Source organism: Dipteris shenzhenensis, chromosome 26 (genome assembly GCF_047967505.1).
Source record: "Dipteris shenzhenensis isolate YYH24624 ecotype China chromosome 26, Dip_SZ_1.0, whole genome shotgun sequence".
Lineage (NCBI taxonomy): Eukaryota > Viridiplantae > Streptophyta > Polypodiopsida > Gleicheniales > Dipteridaceae > Dipteris > Dipteris shenzhenensis.
The window spans coordinates 43379774-43391107 of NC_141621.1; the positions used below are offsets into that span (position 1 = coordinate 43379774).

General features: G+C 41.0%; 1 pseudogene; it reads left to right on the forward strand.

Annotated features, from left to right (window-relative positions):
- Positions 1-9705: 9705 nt before the first annotated feature.
- Positions 9706-10935, forward strand: LOC147885126 (NAC domain-containing protein 45 pseudogene; annotated as a pseudogene).
- The last annotated feature ends 399 nt before the right edge of the window (positions 10936-11334 follow it).

Sequence of the window (11334 nt, forward strand, 5' to 3'; positions counted from 1 at the left end):
TTGCTCAACTGCCTATGGTAAATCAAGATCTTGGCACTGCCTAGATCATGAATATAATGAGCTAGGCCTGACATTTTGCGAAACCCAACCTGCCTGCTTCCACTTGATCTCTGGAGGAATGTGTCATCCTCAATTTGTAGCTGCAACATATCAAAGGATTGGAGTGAGACAATACACAACCTACAAAACTAAAGTTAAGCAGAAGTCAAAGTATATGATTTGAAGTACCTTCTCATTTTCATCAGCAACAAGCAGTTCATCTTTCCAAAGATTTATCCCTCTCCCTTCTTGTACAGCCTCTTCTCTAGTCTTTTCTGTGTATAGAGCTGAGAGATTCATAGCTTCCTGTGTGAGCTGGAAGGCAGCTTCATCTGGCTCTTGGAACTTTTCAGCCTCTTTGAAACAAAATGAAAGGGCCTCTACAGGATCAAACATTGTTTCCAAAGCCAGAAGTGATTGGTCATCCTCTATGCCAACCTCCTTGTCAAGCCTTGAAGCCTGGGCAATAAGGGAAATGGCATAGTCCTCCCTTAAATCAAACATACACTCTATATCATGGAGGAAAACATAATCCTTTCCACCAATCAACACACCTGGAAGCATGGGCACTGCATAGTTGCTGCTCTGAACATCAAAATCTTCAACTGGCTCTGCTCCCCTCAGAGTTTTATTCCTCAGTTGAACAAGGTCAAGAGCAGCCACTTGCAGCCCCTCATCCTGAAGGTTGATATCTTCTTCTTGCTCTACCATTTCAGAGCCCAAAGAAACATCCTCCTTTTCAGAAGCTTCAGATGTGTCTTCTTCTTCTGTTTCCTGCCCTTGTTCATCCAAAGACTCCTGACTGAAGACAATGTACATGAGAAATGCCATGCTCTCCTCCAGCACTCTGCACTTTCTGGTGTGCAAAGTACAGTTGAATTTATAGTGTGATCAGGCAGGCTGTCAAATCTTCTGCTCACATGGTACCTCAGCCTGTCATTGGAGACAATATGATTAATGTGCACAAAAACCTTTTCACCTCCCACAATTCTTCCTGCCTCTGTCAGTTCTTTGAAGGCATCCCAATAGTCTGAAAGAAAATCTTTGTGTTGCTCCAGTACAGAGCTCATTGAGAACTCCATGTTGAAAATACTGTGGTATAAATGGAAGTTACTCTGAGCCTTGCATTTGTGAAGAAACTCAAATAGGAGCAAATCTGGAGAACTGTCCTCTTCTGGTTCCATTTGTTTTTTGATGGAAGAATCAGCACTCTGCTCCAGCCTCTTCTTTTTGCCTGTTCAAAAACTTATATACTATGAATTCTATATGCTGACATATGCAATCAGTGAATGCATTGTATATCACCAGATAATTCCTTCATGACATCTCATCACTCACCTGGTGATTGCTGTGGTTTTATTATAGCAGCAGAAAAGTCCAGCTTCCTCTTGAAAGGTGGGGCCTGGGAGCCAGCTGTTCCAAAACAAAAACATTTCTCATCATCAAGGAAGATCTCCACAGGGCTAAAGATAGCAAATTAATGAGGTAGAAGTGAGAAACAAATAATACACAGGAATTTGCAGCAAAATGCGATATGGGCTGTTTAGAGAATTGTAAACCACTCTCCTCGCATTTTGTTGCAAATTCTCAAATTCTGGTCATGTGCATGTCAAATCAAGAACTTGGTTCATCTCAGTGATTCCTGGACACTATGATCTCATATGCAAGAGAAATAATGGAATGAGTGATACTATTCATGAGGAATGTGTCAACAACAGGAATTTGCAGCAAAATGCGATATGGGCTGTTTAGAGAACTATAAACCACTCTCCTCGCATTTTGTTGCAAATTCTCAAGTTCTGTTCATGTGCATGTCAAATCAAGCACTTGGTTCATTTCAGTGATTCCTGGACACTATGATCTCATATGCAAGAGAAAAAATGGAATGAATGAAAATTTTCATGAGCAAGGAGTCCACAACAGGAATTTGCAGCAAAATGCGATATGGGCTGTTTAGAGAATTCCAAACCACTCTTCTCGCATTTTGTTGCAAATTTCTTGTTTCTGTTCATATCAACCTACAATCTAATTTCTGGGTGATTTACCACATTGTGGAAGAAGGATGGAGCTGAGTGAAGACATTGGGACATAAAAAATCCAAAGGATGGAAGAAATAAATGTTGAAAAACATTGAAACCAAACTAGAACTCTGACCTTTTTTTTCCTTTTCCATGCTGATTGAGTTGCACTGGTAAATCTCCTGCTCTTTCTCTAGCTTGAACCTTGCACTCTAGGTAACCTGGAGATCTGGCAGTACTGTCTTCAGGCAGGTTGCAGTCTGGATGGAGTGTGCTGGGTAGGAAAGAATCAGAGAGAAAGGATCAGGAGAGAGTCGTGGCAGGGATGAGAGATTGGAATCCAGGGGAGGGAAAAGTGGTTGTGGTATTCATGATGAAATAATGAATGGCACAAGTTCCAAGGAATAAAGTGTACTTTCACACGTGCCAGATTTCAAACTCCAAGAGATCTGGGTCCCATCCACACGTGTGAAAAACGACTAGATTCCACACGTGTGGGATTTAGTGATTCTTTAATTCTATTTGCACTTCTTTGTGGTATCCTGTTTTAGAACTCTTGCCCTCTAGTCTCTGCTCTCTTGCCTCCCTACCTCCATACTCTGCAGCATCAGCATCTTGTCCAGCAGCACAGAATCATCCTCAGCACAGATTACTCCTCAGCAGCACAGCACATCCACAGATAGACTCCAGGTCAGGAACAATGGGTTCTCCCCTTAGTCTCTGCAATCTTTTTGCCTAAAATAGAAAAAATACATACTGTATGGAAATGCATAGACTCAAACCAAGACAGAGAAATCACTGTAGGAAAGCAGATCTTCAAGTGTGATATTTGCATGTGATCTTCTTGCATAACCTCCATTCATACTGTATTTGGTTGGAGAAACATAGAAATCACTGTAGGAGTGCACCAGCATGTCATTTAGAAAATTTGCAGCAAAATGCGATGTGGACTTGTTTGAAATTCCAAACTGCTCATATTGCATTTTATTGCAAATTTCTCTATTTGGCTTCTTCCACCCCTGTGATTGCCTTCTCTTTGTGAGAACATGTTCTGGTTGTTTGACTTCCATAGCTGTAGTCTTCTTGCATAAACTCCATTCATACTGTATTTGGCTGGAGAGACAAAGAAATCACTGTAGAAGTTCACCAGCATGTCATTTCAGAAATTTGCAGCAAAATGCGATGTGGACCTGTTTGAAATTCCAAACTGCTCATATCGCATTTTATTGCAAATTTGTCTATTTGGCTTCTTCCACCTCTGTGATTGCCTTTTCTTAATGAGAACATGTCTGGTTTTGTGACTCCCCTTAGTCTCTGCAATCTTCTTGCCTAAAATAGAAAAATTACATCCTGTATGGAAATGCATAGGCTCAAACCAAGACAGAGAAATCAGTGAAGGAATGCAGATCTTCAAGTGTGATATTTGCATGTGATCTTCTTGCATGACCTCCATTCATACTGTATTTGGTTGGAGAAACATAGAAATCACTGTAGGAGTGCACCAGCATTTCATTTAAAAAATTTGCAGCAAAATGCGATGTGGACCTGTTTGAAATTCCAAACTGCTCATATCGCATTTTATTGCAAATTTCTCTATTTGGCTTCTACCACCCCTGTGATTGCCTTTTCTTTGTTAGAACATGTTCTTCATGTCTTTGATCTCTTTCCAATCCTTTGTATGCAGTTTTTCAGAGTGATGGCAAGAACCAAATCAACTGCAAGGCAAGTTGGCAAAGGACCAGGTCTTGCAGCAACAGCAGCTGGGACAGGTTCCAAGAAGTTTAGTGTGCCTCCAAAGGGAAGAGCTTCACATGGCAGGAAGGGTAAGCCAATGAGCTTGCTCAAGCAAAAGGCCAAAAGATTGAATAAGGGTGCAGGTGTGCTTAGGGAAATAAGGAGGCAACAGAAAGCCATAGGTTTTGCAATACCCAAAGCACCCTTTCAAAGACTGGTGAGAGAAATTTGTGACAGTTGGAACCTTGGGTTCAGGTGGAATAGAACTGCCATTCTTTCCTTGCAGGAAATGGCAGAGGATTACCTGGAGAAATATTTTGAGGATGCAATGCTTGTAGCAGCCCATGCTCACAGAGTGACTTTGATGGCCAAAGATTTCAACACTTTGTCCAGAGTGAGATGGAGATATGACAAGCTGGTTCATCCTGTGGAATGGCAGGACATCAAAATGAGAGATATATTGCTAATTCCACCTACAAGGAAGGTCAAGGTTGATGAGGTAAAGGTTGTTGAGGTAACACACTCAAAGAACACCAGAGGGAAGGCTGCTTATGAGGACTCACTGAAGCAGCAAGTAAAAGAAACAAAATCTGTTATAGATGTGGAAACTGGAAAGAAGGAGCTACACATACATAGAAGGTTGAAGGAGCTGGGCCCTGATGTAGTTGTACATATTGAGGATGAAGTTTCAGTCAATGATTTTGATTTGACAAAACAATGCTTAGCAGCATTGGCTAACAAGAATGAGTATTGCTCAGATACTATCATTCTTGCAATGCTCTAGTAAGTGTCTTTAAATTTTACATTTTTTGCAAATCAATCCTCCTTGTAACTCTTTTATAACCTACCCTAATTATGTTCTGATCCTATGCAGCATGATGAGAAGCTGGCTTCATCCCTCTGTACAACATACAGTCCATATTGTTGATCCAGCCATTTCTTCTAGATTAAGAGATGCAAAAGAGACTCCCATGAGTATTTCCAGCTGGTTCAAACACTGCAATTTTGAAGTAATTGACATTTTGCTACTTCCATATCATAGCAGGTATGTGGGTGACTACTTCTTTTAAGATTCTTCTTTAATATTGGGAACTCTTGTAGCCTTTCATTTGCTTATGCTTTTTTCCTTATGCAGTGACCACTGGAGTTTTGTGTCTATTGACATCCAGCAGAAGCAATGCTTTCTATTCAACTCTCTAAAAAACACACACAGAGAGCTGAAATTGTAAGTACTGTGTGTGCTTTTTGAACTCAAAACTTCATTATTTTGATACCATACTAACTAAATTATACATATTGCAGTTGTATTAGAAGGCTATTAGATGCATTGGATCATTGTCCTCCAAATGTCTCTCTATTGGATTCAATAGAGCCATTAAGTCTAGAGGTAAAAAGTCTATTAAATGCTATGTCTTTGAACTTATTGAATAATTTTGTTTTGTGCTGATGCTCACAGTTTCTAACATTTTTTTCTAACTGTACAGACACCACAACAAAATGATTCAAGTAGTTGTGGATGGAGGGTGCTGATCAATGCAAAATATATACTTTCAAGCTACTTTGAAAAGGAACAGCCAGATCTGGTAAGGAAAAATGCTTTTCATTTAGCTTGAAGATAATTCATAATGATACAAAGTGTTCTAAATTATCCTCTGCCATTGCAGATGAAAGAGGATAGCTTCAGCCCCAACTATGTACATAATTTTAGAGCTCATACAATTTTGCGGTTTTTGAGCTATGCCTCCCCCAAACCTATTGTAGCAGCTACTGTGGAGCTGGGTGAAAGCTCTAAAGTACAAGAAGGTGTCATACACCTTGATCCCACATATGAAGCACCTGATGTTGAGGACCAGAAGCCACAGGAGCAATCACAGAGTGCTGAGGAGGAGCAGACACAGGAGCAAAGACCTGCTGCTGATGTTGAGGAGAAGGTGGAGAAGCAGCAAAGAGAGGCTTTTGGGGCAGTGGAGGAGACAGGATGGAGCACGGACAGGATGGAGCAGCAGAGAGAAGATCCTCCAGAAAATGTAGAGCAGCCTCTGGATGAAACTGTACATAAATAGAAAATGGATGTTAGAAATATGTTCTACAGATTCAGCTAAACAATTCTGTACAAATTCTTACTTGATTGAATACAAAACCTTTCTTTATGGAGTATGTGTGATCTCAATTTTAAAATTTTCTATGTCTTTGCATTTAACTGAGCTCTCTCTTCTTCTGAGTAACTGCAAAAAAGCAATATGAATTAGAGTGGTAAATTAAACTAATAGCAATGCTTATAGAGACTAGGATAAATCAGATGGTGTACCTTTCTGTTCTTGTAGATAAATAAAAAGTTGTTTGAGATAGAACCTTCAGTCTCAAACAGAATGTCACTGCGTAATTGAGCTAGGGAGCAACATTCTCTTAACGAGATACTGGCTACCACATCACCATTCTCAAGAACATCAATATCAATAAGTTTATTTTGTGCACCAAACGACTCTTCATCTTGGTCCATTGGGACAAGCTTTGAGCCTAGCATTCGACTGCGCTTGTAATAAAAAGAGAAAATAAAATTTTGTGATGCAACCATGTACTTCAGTTGCATAGAAGGTTGGACCACCTCACAAAACACTGAACTACATGTCTTCTTATCCCAACCTTTATCCAAAAATTGTGGCATGCATGCCGAATTTGTTGCTTTAACTGTGAGCATTGTTTTTGAAACCTTTACTGGAAAGGTATTAAACAAGTCTACAAAAACTGTGAGAGGCATGCACAAAGAAATTTTTACTATCCTAGTGGCAATATTAGGCCTCAGAGCTTTCTGTACTTCTGTAAAAAGCTTCGCCCTATATGCCTCTGTAACACTAGAATGTGGGTGAGGCCAATCCACCGAATTCCACGCCGGAAGGTCTTGTTTTATTAATACACCATGTGTGTTAGCTTTGTCCAGCAACTGATAAAAATGATCAGTAAAAAATATACCCGATTGAGCTAGCTCTGTTGCACATCGACCTTGGTATTGTTGTTCTCCTATCGATCCATGCAAAACATCTATAAATCCCAGAATACAATCGATGTTTTGCCATGTCTCATACAATGAAGGATATAAATCTGAAATAAAACAACACAAGAATGTCAATAAGTTAAGAGAGAAAGCTTCATCTTAAAAATCCATACACCTCATGAAGGAAAAAACCACAATAGAAAAATATACAATTAGGCCTGTGTTGCGGAAGATTTTTTGGATAGTCTCGCAAGACAAGTTCTTTATGCATGTACACGTGCTGAATCAAAACTTCTTTCACGGATATCTTCCCTTTGGTGATTTTAAAATCTCGTACTCTTCCCTTCCACGATGCCAAGAAAATGTTTTTTGTCTGGGGTCTTTTTCTTTTGCTAGGTTGCATGAGCACCCATGCTCCTTTCGAAACACTAAACCTTTCCCAAGTTCCTTCTATTTTGACTGTACTTGAATTCTCTACCGACAAAATAGAAGAAGCAGGTCGACGGGGTAAGGATGTTTGGTATAATTCTGCCTTCGTAGCATTATCATCCACAGAGCATCTTGCACAAGAACGGCCGTGGTTTTGGTTCACCATGGAGATTTTCTGAATCTGTAACAATAGCAAAGTAATGTAACTAAGATAACAATTTGAAGTTTCAAGAAAGAGAAAGTGGGCAAACAGACAGTTGACGAGAAACATCTTACTCTACGCCAAACAGGATCAAGGGAGCAGTTTTGGAAAAGGAAGGCAGTTGCACAATGAGGCAATGGTGTAGAATGGTAGACCTTTCGCACGAAAGGCGGCACAATATTTGAAAATTCAAAGGAAGGTGGAAGCGGGAAGGATCTTGTCAGATAAAATGTCAGTTTAGATTCTATCTTCTTGTCTAAAGATCTTCTACGAATAAAAAACCAATCTCCTCATTAATGTAGCACGCTTGTACTTACATAAAGTATTGTTTCTTTTTTCTATTTTCTCTTATTTTCGTGAATTTTCAATGTTACGTTGGCCTTCTATTGATTGGTTGAGAGCTTATTTTTCCAAACCGTAAAAGGCCCCAAAATGAGCTCCCTTTTTTCCTAATGCATCAATTATACTAGCATGCATTTTTGCCATTTCTACTCTTTTGGTATGCAGCATTACATAGCATTAGATACTTTCACAACCTCCAAAATGTGTGCCTTATGCGAGCAACCCTTTGTCTTGCATACTAATTGATTTTGGTTTTGCATGACTTTACATATGGATCCTATATTTACTAATTCACTTTGTGGTTCTTCTATCTAAGTGTCACTCCACAATATTTATATTCTTATCATTAGAGTTTTCTACATGTCTTTAGTATGGGAGAATTTTTGTTAAACCATATTTCTTGTTGATTTGAATTCTAAACAAAGATGCAATATACAAATCCTAGCCTAGCCTACTTGCTCATATCTCTCACCCCACAAACTATTGGCTTTCTAATCGAATCTTAATGCTACAAGGTTATTTCAATACTTGGCATTAAGAGAGTAATGACTACTTTTCTTCTTGTACGTTTTGAAGGATATGTCATTATAAGTTTTACACCCTTAATGAGCATTGCAAAAGATTCTTAACAACTACCCCACCACAATAGGTCCCTTGAAGCGAATTATTTTACAAGTAAGAGCTTGATTTCACCACGTGGCTCGGAAGGAAATTACTCTATATTTTTTAGAAAACTTTACATCACCAACTTCGAATATTTTTTGTTACAAACTACAAGCTAAAGGGACTCTTGATAAACTCGAATCCAGAAAACCCTAATCCGCAATTAGATGATAGATGTGGTATAATACAGAAGAGATGGGATTTACCGCTCTTGCGGCAGTGCAGAACATCAAGCAAACTTCTGAGCGAAAACGAAGAACGCAAGCTTTGGAGGAGCCTTGTATGGGTTTGTTCGTGTGTGTGTGTGTGTGTGGAGAGAGAGAAGAAGAACGCTAACAAGATGATGAAGAAGAAGAGGCAGAGTGGAAGTATGGTTTTGAGAAGAAGAGAGAGAGAGAGAGAGAGAGAGAGAGAGAGAGAAAGAGAGAGACAGAATCATGGTTGGCGACTCAAGAAGATATGTTATTGTGTGCTAAATCATCGTTGATGTGTGTGAGAGAGAGAGATTTCATGATCGGCATTCGGCAGAAATCATCGTTGAATATGTGCACATCTGCAGAGAAAATCGTTATTGGGAAACTCATATCTTATTAGCAGGATTACCACCGTCCACGACATCAGCTCTTCCAATCACGGCACACATCCCGCCATTAGCTTCGCCACTCAAATAGCTGATGAGGCAGCATTGAGGCTGCACAAGAGAGAAGAGCAAAAGCGCACAGGAGCATCAAAGTTCAAACGTCGCTTTGCACTTTCAATTCGGACGCGGAGAGAACGGCACACATCCAACGACTCACAATCAACACAACAACTCCAATCAAAGCTCAGTTCGTCAAGCCCCGATCTGCAAACGTCAAAGGAAGTCCAAAAACCTAGCCAACGCCATGATCACGTAGGTTGCGGCTGCAGGGGAACAGGAATAATAACACGATTTTGAGCAGTCGTCAATCATGTGAAAAGCAATCGGAAGCAAGTGAAAATGTCTTCCGTCCAGCAGAAGATAGAATAGAACGTACTCGATTTCTACGTCAGGCGTGTGGAACATCGCCTTTACCTTGCCTGTTGAGCAATAAGGACCCCGGACGTCGTCCACTCGGGGTCCCTTGGAGCTTCTCCTGCACGCCAACGAGCTGTATTTATCTTATTCAAGCTGCCTTTCTTTGTTGTAAGCTTAGACCCACACGCATTGGCTTGCAGCTTACGTGATCGCCATCAACGCCAACCCTTCACGAAACCTTCCACTCGAAGGCACCCTCTTACAAAATCCCCATCCCACGCCTCCTACTCTTCCTTTCCCAGGCCGCTGACTCCATCTGCTTGCATCCTCATCCATGAAGACTTTTGGAGCAGTCTGTTGAACTTCGGCCTTCTCGTTCTACCTTTGCTCACCAGCTCCCTAGCTCGCTAGCGCTTCTGCCTCTTCTCGACCATGGCCATGCGTGGAATCCTTCCTCCTGGCTTCAGATTTCACCCCACTGATGAAGAGCTTGTGTCATTCTACTTGTATAGGAAGGTATCTGGGAAACGGATCGAGTCTAACGTCATTGCCGAGATCGATCTCTACAAGCACGACCCATGGGATCTTCCCGGTTTGTCATGCCTTCCCAGCAAGGATATGGAATGGTATTTCTTTAATCCACCTGACAAAAAGTACCCCCGCGGCTCACGCACCAACAGAGCAACACAGTCTGGCTATTGGAAGGCAACGGGAAGGGACAGAAGGGTGTTCTCGGAGTCGAGGATCGTGGGACTGAAGAAGACGTTGGTGTTTTACAAAGGTCGAGCTCCAAACGGAGAGAGGACAGATTGGGTCATGCACGAGTATCACCTCCTTGATGCAAATCAACTGCAAGACTCCACCATAGCACCCGGCGAAACCCATTGGCTCCTTCCAAGCGAGAAGCAGAATACTTTAACAGAAGGAATGGAAGACAGCAGCTCAAATTTTCAGAAGGGCGATTCCAAGGACTCGCTGGTATTATGCAGGGTGATAAAGAAAAGCGGTTTAGGGCCGAGATCTCGAAGTCAGCCTGACAGCTCAGGGTCCAAGTTGGAGCATGAATCTGATCCTCTAGTAGAGTGGGAGTACAGCAATGTAGATGAACATGGAGACGAGCTTGCGGATCGCTGTGACGAAGACAGCATGCTGAATTTGGCCGATGAGTTTGATACGCCTGTGCCAACAGATCTAACGCTCAGAAATGAAGGCAACAAGGAGAGCCCAACAGCCTTTGCATGATCTGCTCAACATCAGCTAAGTGCAAGAGCAATCCAATTGTTCGCATTTGCTCTACATGTGTATGAGGTAATAATTTTTCAACCCAAATCTGAATCAGCCAGCGCATTACACAATACGACAGTTAGCTAGATGCACAGTTTTCATGCACATGCCACAAAGTTATGTAATTCTCATGCAAGGAGTTGTATTGGGGTTGATCTTCCATTCAACCCTAACCATTACAGTCCACTCTGCACTCTGCATCGACTAAATAATCTCTTCTAAGCGACACTCTAGTCATAGGGATCTGTAATAATCTCTTATGAAAGCTATCAAGGGGAATTTATGTTGAGATTTTTTTTAAAGGAGAGAGAGAGAGAGGGGGGGGGAGAGAGAGTGAGTGAGTGAGTGTGTGTGTGTTTTGTATCCTTACACTTTAGGGATTCACTAGTTACAAATGTATGATAGTTGGTAAAATATCTATAATATGTACATGGAATGTTTTTATACGCATTTTTTGCAGTATGTACATAGGTTTACTCTCTAAAATATAGATGGCGACACGTCTACCTCAAACCATTTGAAAGGGGCTTTAATTATATGGGGTTTTCAAATGCATGCATTTACTAAAAGCCTTGAGCATCCATAGCAAGCTAGACCTAAAGTCTCATAGCGCTTGGCATTTGCTCAACTATAG